The sequence below is a fragment of the Elephas maximus genome, chromosome 5, assembly GCF_024166365.1.
Source record: "Elephas maximus indicus isolate mEleMax1 chromosome 5, mEleMax1 primary haplotype, whole genome shotgun sequence".
In the NCBI taxonomy this organism is placed as follows: Eukaryota; Metazoa; Chordata; class Mammalia; order Proboscidea; family Elephantidae; genus Elephas; species Elephas maximus.
This window is the reverse complement of record NC_064823.1, coordinates 96300517-96312239: the sequence shown is the minus strand read 5'-3', so window position 1 is coordinate 96312239 and position 11723 is coordinate 96300517. Positions and strand designations below refer to the sequence as shown.

The 11723-nt window shown below is 36.7% G+C and overlaps 1 pseudogene; it reads left to right on the top strand.

The window, feature by feature from the left end:
- The first annotated feature begins 2113 nt into the window (after positions 1–2113).
- Positions 2114–2306, top strand: LOC126077578 (protein BRAWNIN-like; annotated as a pseudogene).
- Positions 2307–11723: the final 9417 nt, after the last annotated feature.

Below are 11723 nucleotides of genomic sequence, written 5' to 3'. Positions count from 1 at the left end.
ACTTCTACCTTACTTTCTTTCTTTGTTCAAGTTCTTAATGTGCAAAAAAAAAAAAAACAGAATGGGAGAGAGTAAAGCAAGAACAAAGGAACTGGCAAAATAAGACAGTGCTTGTAGGTTTGCAAATGTTATGATTTTCTGTAAAATTTACTTTATACCAACAAGAAAATTAAGGCATGCAAGGTAGTATTATCGGCTATTCATATAACCATGCAAAATATTGACAGTATAAATAAACACATAGTCATGATAAAGACCAAATAAATACAGGAGAGTGATTATCTTGTGTGGAGAGGAGAATAAAGAGAAATATGCAATTGAAGAGACATCCACACGCGGCTTCTCTAATATGTATAGAAATCACAAAACTCAACAATAAACAACAATAAAAATGTGCAAAAAATTAAACAGACAACCCCAAAATATGCATCAATAGCAAATAATAACATGAAAAGACGTTCAAAACCTCTAATCATTTGAAAAGATAAAGACAAAGTGAGGTAATACTTAGCACCTAGTACAATATCTAAACTTTTTTGCTAAGTGATGGCAAAGGTGTAGAGGAATGGGACTCTCATAAAATTGCATATATAGCTCTCATAAAATTCTCTGCAATGTATTATTATTTTTAAAAACAGTAGAAAGTTTTTAAAATATTTAAAATTACATTGACATACGAATTCCTCATTCTACTACTTGAATTACCTAAGGGAATTGAAAGCACTTATCCACAAAAAGTACATGTACACGCATGTTCATTGTAGCTTTATTTATAATCATACCTGGGAAAAACCCCAAATGTCCATCAACTGGTGAAGAGATACCATTGGATTAATCTCAAAATAATTATACTGAGTGACAGAAATCCAATGAAAAATATACTGTGTGAATAATTTTTATAAACTTCTAGAAAATACAAATGAATCTATAGTTAAAGAAAATATACCATCACTTGCTTAATTAACAACCAAGGGAGAGACCGGTTGGAGAGATTACATAAGGAGTGAGGAAACTTTTGAAGGCGGAGGTTATGATCTTTTATCTTGTTTGTGGTGATGGCGTCACAGGTGCGTGCATATGTCAGAACTTATTAGATTGTACACTTTATTTTTTACAGTCAAACCATTTTACTGAGGAGTTTCTGAGGTCTGAAGGGGTGAGGACAATGAGGTCCGATAACCAAGGTCCAGCTGTAATGTTTCTAAAGCTATATTTTCTCAGATGCCCTTCCTTCTTTCATCACTGCCCATTTGTCTTGCAAATTTAGTCTTCTTTGCTTAATAATTATAATTGTATATTTATTCCTTCCTGGTAAAGTATTCATGGCATCAATTTAAAAGGTTCTTTGTTGCAATTATTCCTTTTTGTTCCCTACCTAATTAATCACTCTTCTCTTTTAATAAATTTACTCAACATTATTAAAAATTTTGGATTTGATAATCCTACCTCTACTATCCATCTATTCATTTCTATCTATCCTCTAAATTCTCATCTAAATGAGATGATTTGTTTATTCTTTTATGATCCATAACTCAAAAAGTTTGTGTTACTTCTTTAATTCCATGATATGTCATCAATTTCAAAACAGTTTATTAAATTTCTTTAGAAATTTTTTTATCCCTACGTAAAGAGAGGATATTTGAATTGTAAAGAGATTTCCACAGTGTTTTTAATAATCATCATCCTTTGATTTATTAATGGCTTTGAATACCCAGAATGAAAGTAATTGTACAAAATATTTAAAAGATTGTTAGTGTCTTCATATTAAAAAAATTTCTTAATATTTGATCATTGGTATTAAATATGTCAGTACTTTTATTTAGATAAATTAAAAAAGGATATACAAATTTGCTTTGCTTTGGAGATGGTTGAAACCAAACAATATTTTAAAATTTAAGGTTACTTTTTTTTTTTTAATTTATAAAGTGATTTAAACTATAGGAATTGAATATTACATAAAGTTTATGAAAAGTTAGAAATAAATTCATTTTCTTAAATGAGTTTTGAATATTATGAAGTGCCCGGCTGTTATGGATTGAATTTTGTTTCCCGAAATGTGTTGGAGGCCTTCCAAACTGCTGTCTAGCTCAAGCGCACTAAGTGCCCAATGACCATGCCCATGGGTCTGTCCTGTCTCACATACCTGAAAATGTTGGCAGCCAGCCTCCTGGCTATGTTTGCTGGGGCAGAAGTACTACTGGTCGAACCTGATAATACCTGAAGTTCCACCAAATACTGAGGAACTCAAAAGGGAGCTTTTGGAACTAAAACAGAGACAACACAAACCTCAAATGTCTGAGCAGTAGAAACCTAAAATACCACTATGCCAATAATTTTGTGAATAATATTTTAAATCTTAAATATATATACATATATATACATATATAAATTTACTGAACATCAAACTACTGGCCCTTAAGCATTTAATACAATGTTAACTGGAAGATGAAGTGCTTCGTAGCTATGAACTGACAGAGACTTAACTATGGCTTGAGCAATATATCTTAAAAACTGCCAAAGCTTACATCGTCAGCTTCTTGAATGTGGTTTGAAAGATATTTAGTTTCCAATATCATGTGTGATATAGTATTTTCAATGTCTTCTGGCATTATATTTTTGGTTTATTTCTCTGAATAACCTTTGATTGTAATGGCTAATGGGAATCAAATATAATAAAAAGTGAAATTGACGAGGAAAAAATGTATATGTGTTGGAATCCTAACCGATATACCTGTGAATGTAATTCCCATTTGGAAACAGGGTTTTCTTTGTTATGTTAATGAACCCATATCAGTGTAGTGTGTGACCTAACTCTAACCAATTTTGAGATTAAAAAACGGCATATTAGGCCCAGAGGCAAGCAAGAACAAATAGGGGAAGATAAATGCCAAACGAAGATTGCCAGGTGTTATAGATTGAATTGTGTCTCCCCCCCAAAAAAATATGTTGTAAATGCTAACCTCTATGCCTGTGGTAGTGGAGTCCTGACAGTGCAGTGGTTAAGGGCTGCACTGCTAACAGAAATGTCTGAGGTTCAAAACGATCAGCTGCTCTGTGGGAGAAAGATGTGGCAGTCTGGTTCTGCAAAGAGTAAAAAAACCAAACCCACTGCCGTCGAGTCTAATCCAACTCATAGTTACCCCATAGGACAGAGTAGAATTGCCCCATAGTGTTTCCAAGGAGGGGCTGATGGATTCGAACTGCTGACTTTTTTGTTAACAGCTGAGCTATTAGCTACCATATTACCAGGGCTCTGCAATACAAAGTACAGGCTTAGAAACCCTGTGGGACAGTTTTATTCTCTCCTCTAGGGTCGCTATGAATCAGAATCAACTCCATGGCAACAGGTTTGTGTGTGTGTGTGTTTTGGTATGTCTGTTTCATAATCCCATTTGGAAATGGGTTGTCTTTGTTATGTTAATAAGGCAGGATTAGTGTAGGGTGTATCTTGAGTCAACCTCTTTTAAGATATAAAACAGATTAAACAAGACAGCAGACCAGAGACAGGTGAAGAGACATGCCAAGCAATATGAATTCAGGAAACCCTAGTGGCGTAGTGGTTAAGCACTACGGCTGCTAACCAAAAGGTTGGCAGTTCAAATCCACCAGGCGCTCCTTGGAAACTCTATGGGGCAGTTCTACTCTGCCCTATAGGGTTGCTATGACTATGAGTCGGAATCAACTCAATAGCAGTGGCTTTTTTAAACTGTGAGAAAATACATTTATTTCCTTTAAAGGCACCCACTTGAGGTATTTCTGTAACAGCAGCACTAAGAAACTAAGACACTCAGCATGTAATTAATAGTCATGGAATTTGGGACATTGTTTTGGTCTTGAATATTTAGGAGCATTTGTGAATATTATGCTTTTAAAATATTGGTTAAAGTTCTTGCATTTAACAAGTTATTCAAATTACTTTGTTTCCTCAACTTTGTTATTTTTTCTTATTCCTCCAGCTCTTATTAATATAAAATAAATCAAATATTGCTAGAAAAGAACAGTGGTACTCATATTTGGAGTCTAGATTTTTTAGGATGGATGTTTAATGCATTTTCTTGAGATATTTTAGAACGACATTACCATACATATTTTCTAAAATTTTGAAGGAAATTTTTATATCAAAAAAACAGTGAGGGTGGCAGAGCCAATGTGATGCTATAGATGGAAACACCACACCACCCCTCCAGAGCAAAACCCCAAAAAACTGAGTAAAACAGAGAAAAACATCAATCCTGGAACCCTAAATGTCAAATGAAGAGATAAAGAACTCAACCAAGCACTGAATGGAATAAGAAAGTGAGAGAAAATAGAGAATGAGGAGAGATGACATGAAGAGGTTCCTTACCAGCTAAGGCAGCACAGATTGGCCATCTTAGACTCCTGTTGGAGATCGGCAGACAAGGAGTATGGGAAAGCAGCTTCACAGAGCTCCCAGCAAGAGACAGAGAACCTGGTAACCAGCGATATATACTTTCTCACCCCCCACCCAACTTTTCCCCGACTCAGCCTCCCCTGTTTCCTACTGGCTGCAGTCTCTTGGCCGGGAGGCACTGGCTTCAGCTCTGTGACACTTGAATTCACCCCACCTACACTGGGTACCTTCCTGAGTGCCATTTGTTTATTGCTGATATTACTTTTTTCCACTTCCTTTGGTTTCTTCCATGCCTCTCACCACCTCCCGCTCCTTTCTCTCAAACACCTGGTTCCTTGTGCCATCTATGCTTTTGAGAGGCTATGAAGTTCCATTCGACTGAGGAACTGCTTTCCCAGCCCTTGCCACCACACAGGTGGGATCCCAAGGGACTTTTTATTTTGTTGATGTTTTGTTTTCTTTTGTTTGTTTTTTCTTGTTGCAGCTTTGGAGCTCCTTCTAACCAGACTGTAGTGCACGGCTTTAGAGCCACCTCCCTAGTCTGTTCAGCCACACCAGTGGGATCCCTGGGGGCATTTCTTTTTTCCTTTTTTTCTTTCTTCATTTCTCAGTTTCTCACCTCTCTACATTTACCTCTTTTCCCTGTCTCCTGAATACTTGGCACTGTGTGACATCTCTATCCATTTTAGCCAGGCTGTACTGTGCTGCCTGGGAGCCACTTCCCTGGTCTCCTCAGCTGCACCAGTAGGATCCTTGGGGGCTTTTCTTTCTTTCTAATTTTTATTTATCATTTTTTTCTTTATTTTTTCTCCATTTCTGTTTCTCCTCCTTCCACTTCAATGGCAAGCTCCCTCAGCACTTTTTTTTTTGGTTTAGGCTCCTGTTTCTCCCTCCTCTGCTCTTTCCCATACCCAGCATAGCACCACACATCACAACATCCCTCCTCCTTCCTGCCTACCTGCACCATGCACTGAACATCACACCCCCTAGCAGCACAGTCACTGCCTACCGGAGCCTGCACTGATTACTGGCTCACCCTGTTGGCCCAAGTAAGTGCTACAAGCAACACATACCAGCCCCTCCAATTCAGCTGAACCTGCCCTGCTGCACCATAGGTTGTGGCCCTGACAATTGGATGAGAAGGTGAAAAGTATCTTGCCTACAGACAAACAAACAACAAAGAACACCCAGCCCACCTGCTCAGGCATAATCAAATAAAACAAAAAGCAGGACAAAACAAACAAATCTACAATCAATAAATGCAGAAAATAACTACTGAATGTCCTGATGCCAACAGAAAATAATAAAACATAAAAAAAAGATAGGATGGTTCCAGTAGTTATCCAAAATAAAACACCAGATGACTTTCCAGTAGAAGAAGAGACGCTAGAACTACCTGATAGGAAATTCAAATCTGTAACATTCAGAGCTATCCAAGAGTTGAAGCAAAAAGCAGGCAAAAATGATGAAAAAATGAATGCATGGAAAAGGCAGACAAATTCATAGAAAATATGGACCAAAAAAATGAAAGAATTCAGAGAAATAATACAGGAACAAAATGCCAAAATAAATTCACAGCTAGAAATCATACAAAAACAACAATTAGAAAGCCAAAAGATCAACAACATTTCAGAAATGGACAGTGTCATAGAGGGCTGAGGAGCAGGTCTGAAATGATAAAAGATAGGATCAGCGAAATTGAAGACAAACACTTGGCTACAACTCTGAGAAAAAAACAGAAAAGAGAACGAACAAAAATGAAGAAGAATGATGTGGGATACAATCAAAAATAAAAATTTGTGAGTGATCAGAGTTCCAGAGCAGGGGGAGAAAATGGAAAGCACAGAGAGTATCGTGGATTGAATTGTTTCCCCCAAAAATATGTGTCAACTTGGTTAGGCCATGATTCCCAGTACTGTATGGTTGTCCTCCATTTTGTGATTGTAAATTTGTGTTAAAGAGGATTAGGGTGAGATTGTAACACCCTTACCCAGGTCACATCCCTGATCCAATGTAAAGGGAGTTTCCCTGGGGTGTGGCGTGTACTGGCTTTCATCTCTCAAGAGATTAAAAAGGAAAGGGAAGGGTGCAGAGAGGTGGGCCTCATACCACAAAGAAAACAGTGCCAGGAGCAAAGTGTGTCCTTGGATCCAGGGTTCCTGCATGGAAAAGCTCTTAGTCTGGGATAAGATTGATGAGAAGGCCAACAGAGAGAGAAAGCCTTCCACTCGAGCTGAAGCCCTGAATTTGGAGTTCAGCCTTCTTTTCTGTGAGGAAATAAACTTTTCTTTATTAAAGCCACCCACTTGTGATATTTATGTTATAGCAGCACTAGATAGCTAAGTCTGAATTAATCATTGAAGAATTGCTGACAGAAAATTTCCCTAACATCATGAAAGATGAAAAGCTGACTATCCAATACGCTTAACAAACCTCATATAGGATAGACCCCAAAAGAAAATCACCAAGACATATCATAATTACACTCACTAAAACCAAAGACAAAGAAAGAATCCTGAGAGCAGCTTGAGAAAAACAAAAAAGTCACATACAGAGGAGAAGAAATGAGATTAAGCTCTGAGTATTCAGCAGAATCCATGCCAGCAAGAAGGCAATGGGATGACATATATAAAACCTTGAAAGAAAAAAATTTGCCAGCCAAGAATAATAAAAAAAAATAATCATAAAAAAAAGAATAATATATCCCACAAAACTCTTGTTCAGATATGATGGTGAAATTAGGACATTTCCAGATTAACAGAAATTAAGGGAATATATAAAAACCAAACCAAACTTACAAGAATTATTAAAGGCACTCCTGTCTGAGAACAAACAACATCAGACCACAGCCTGAACCTAGGACACAAGATCATACCAGTCAGATACAAACCTAAGAAATTAACTCTGAAGGACTATCCAAAACCAAAATAATTACAACAGGGAACCAAAGAGGTTAATCCACAAATGACAATATCTGAACAATAAAAAGGAATAATCAGTGTAGGTACAGAACTTTCTAAGGGAGACAAAGGCAAGGTGATGCCAAGTAATAATAGAGTGATTCAAACCTAGGAAGATAAGGGTGAATTTCAAGGTAACCGCAAAGAAAGTTAGCAAACCTACTCATCAAAATTAAGAAGAAAATCATAAAGTCTCAGTACAAACAAAATCTACAAAAACAAAATAAATTAAAAAAAAGAGAAAAATCCAAGACAAAAAACATTCAGCACAGGAGAGTAAGAGAAAAAAAAAAGAAAAATCAGCACCACACACACACACACACAAAAAGCACTACAAAATGACAGCAATAAACTCATGCCTATCTGAACAGACCCATAGCAAGAGAAGAGATTGAAAAAGTTAATTAAAAAAACCCTTCCCCCCCAAAAAAACCTCCTGGCCCAGATGGCTTCACTGGAAAATTCTACCAAACATTCAGAGAACAGCTTACACCAGTACTACTTAAACTATTTCAGAACATAGAACAGTAAGCAATACTTTGAAATTCATTCGATGAAGCTGGCATAACCCTGATACCAAAACCAGGCAAAGACACCACAAAAAAAGAAAATTGCAGACCAATATAACTCCCTTTCAACTGATTGGCTACTCACAGCAGATCTCATCATGGAGATAGTCGTATCATATAACTGCCAAACCACTAAGAATCGTGGCCCAGCCAAGTTGACACACAATCTCAATCATCATGGATCACGGTCACTCTCTTTGTATATATATATATATACACACGCACACACACGTATGTAAAAGCTGCTCTGTATATCCAAAAATAAAAAATAGCTGCTATATATACATATATTTTTATATATATAGCAGAAATACCATGCCCAGAAAACAAAAGAAGACTAAGGGGGCACAACAACCCAGGGGCAAGGACTAGAAGGCAGGAGGGGACAGGAAAGCTGGTAATAGGGAACCCAGGGTCAAGAAGGGAGAGTGTTGACATGTCATGGGATTGTTAACCAACGTCATAAAACAATACGTGTACTGTTTAACAAGAAAGTAGTTTGTTCTGTAAACCTTCATCTAAAGTACACAAAAAAAAAAAAATTAAAACAACAAAAAAACTGAATACCTGCAAGTTATGTTAAGTTACTATAGATAAGGAAATACACATGGAAAATAATAACACACAAATAATGATAACTGACATAACAATTATTTAATGACTGCTTTTTTTTTAATTCCCATATATTATTTTTAGCCTTTTACATGTATTAACTCTTTTGATAATGAAACAAATTAATATTTTTAGTATTAGTGGAATATCTGAATAAGAAAGCATTTAAATTTAATAAACCTTTTATTATCATTGGAAACCCTCGTGTCATAGTGGTTAAGAGCTACCCCTGCTAATCAAAAAGTTGGCAGTTCGAATCCACCAGGCTTTCCTTGGAAACTGTGTGGGGGAGTTTTGTTCTGTCCTATAAGGTCATTAAGAGTCAGAATCGACTCGAAGGAATTTTTTTTTCCAATTATTATCATCATTAATATTATCAGTTATAATTAGTATGTTGTAATTTGATTTGATTTTCGACTCATAGTGACCCCATGTGACACAGTAGGTTTTCCTATGCAGATACCAGATCTTTCTCAAGTGTAGCCCCTGGGTCATTTTGAACAACTAACCTTTTGGTTAGCAGCCGAGCACTTAACTATAATTAGGATAACAGTGTAAAATTTTACGATGTTCCACACGTATTATTTTTATTCAAGTGTATATTAACTTAGAGTCCCTAGGTGGTACAGTTAAACTGATTAGATGCTAACCAAAAGGTTGGAGGTTCAAGTACACCCAGAGGATCCTGGAAAGAAAGGTCTAGCAGCCTACTCTAAAACAATCAGCCATTGAAAACCATATGGAGCGCAGTTCTACTTTGACACAAAACCAACTCAACATTAATTGGTAAATGGGTACAGTAACTTAATGACAATTTGTTGTACTGTGGTGGATTGCGTGCTGCTGTGATACTGAAAACTTTACCACCAGTATTTCAGACACCAACAGTGTCACCCTTGATGGACACATTCCAGCTAAGCTTCCAGACTAAAACAGACTTATAAGAAGGACTTGGCAGTCTACTCCTGAAAAAATGGGCTAGTGAAAACCTTATGAATAGCAGTGGAACATTGTCTGATGTACTGCTGGAGGATAAGCCCCTTAGGTTGGAGGGCACTCAAAATACAACTTGGGAAGAGCTGCCTCCTCAAAGTAGAGTTGACCTTAGTGATGTGGATGGAGTCAACTTTGGGGACCTTCATTTGCTGATGTGGCATGACTCAAAATGAGAAAAAAAAAAAAAAAACTGCTTCAAATATCCATTAATAATTGGAGTGTATGAATATAGGAAAATTGGAAGTTGTCAAAAATGAAATGGAACCCATAAACATTGATATCTTTAGTATTCATAAGCTGAAATGGATTGGTATTGGCCATTTTGAATCAGACAATCATATAGCATACTATGCCAGGAATGACAAATGAAGAGGAATGGCTTTGTGTTCATTGTCAAAAAGACCATCTCAAGATCTATCCGAAAGTACAGCACTGTCAGTGATACAATAACATCGTTGCACCTACAAGACCAGTTAATAAGGTATTATTCAAATTTACCTACCAAAAACTAAGAGCAAAGATGAAGAAATGAAAGATTTTACCAACTTCTATGGTCTGAAATTGATCAAACTTGCAATCAAGATGCATTGATGATTACTGACAATTAGAATGCAAAAGCTGGAAACAAAGAAGAAGCATTGGTAGTTGAAAAATATGGCCTTGATTATAGAAACAATGCCTGAGATCACATGATACAATTTTATAAGACCAAACAACTTCTTCATTGCAAATACCTTTTTTCAACTACATAAATTGTGAATATACTTATGGACCTTGCCCAATGGGATACAGAGGAATCAAATTGAGTACATCTGTGGAGGGGATGGTAAAGCTCAATATCATCAGTCAGAACAAGGCCAGGGGCCAACTATGGAAAGACCATCTATTTCTCATGTGCAAGATGAAGTTGAAACTGAAGAAAATTAGAACAAGTTCACGAAAGTCAAGGTAGGACCTCCAGTATACCTCACCTGAATTTAGAGACCACCTCAAGAACAAATTTGAAGTATTGAACACTAATGACTGAAGACCAGATGAGTTGAGGAATCACATCAAAGACATCATAAGTGAAGAAAGCAAGAGCATTAAAGCATAAAAAAGACATGAAAGAAAGAAAAAAACAAAATGGATGTCAGAAGAGACTCAGAAACTTGCTCTTGAACATTGAGTAGCTAAAGCAAAAGGAAGAAATGACCAAGTCAAAGAGCTGAACAGGATAGTTCAAAGGGTGGATCAGGAGACAAAGTAAAGTACTATAACGACATGTGCATAGAGCTGGAGATAGAAAACCAAAAAGGAAGAACACACTCAGCATTTCTCAAGTTGAAAAAACAGAAGAAAAAGTTCAAGCCTCAAGTTGCAATATTGAAGGATTCTACTGGGAAAATATTAAATGAAGCAGGAATCATCAAAAGAAGATGGAAGCAATACACAGAGTCACCGTACCAGAAAGAATTGATCTACATTCATTTCAGAAGGTACATATGATCAAGAGCTGATGGTAAAGAAGGAAGAAGTCCAAACTTCACTGAAGGCATTGGCAAAAAACAAGTCTCCAGTAATTGACGGAATACCTACAGAGATGTTTCAACAAACGGATGCAGTGCTGGAAGTGCTCACTTATCTGTGCCAAGAAATTCAGAAGACAGCTACCAGGCCAACCTGCCTGAAGAGATGCATATTTGTACTCACTCAAAAGAAAGGAGAACCAGTAGAATGCAGAAATTGTCAAATAATATCATTAATATCACACACAAGTACAATTTTGCTGAAAATTATTCAAAAGCAGTTACAGTAGTACACAGAAACAAACCTGCCAGAAATTCAAATCAGATTCAGAAGATGAAGTGGTAAGAAGTTTGCTGATGTCAGATGAATTCTGGCTGAAAGCAGAGAATACCAGAAAGATGTTTATCTGTGTTTGACTGACTATGCAAAAGCGTTCAACTAAGTAGATTATAACAAATTATGGATAATACTGCAAGAATGGAAAATCCAGAACAGTTAATTGTGCTCATGAGGAACCTGTACATAGATCAGGAGGCAGTTGTTCCAACAGAACAAGGGAATACTGCATGGTTTAAAATTAGGAAAGGTATGTGTCAGGATTGTATTCTTTCACTATATTCGGTCTGAATGTTGAGCAATTAACCAGAGAAGCTGGACTGTATGAAGAACAGGGCATTAGGATTGGAGGAAGACTCATTAACAACC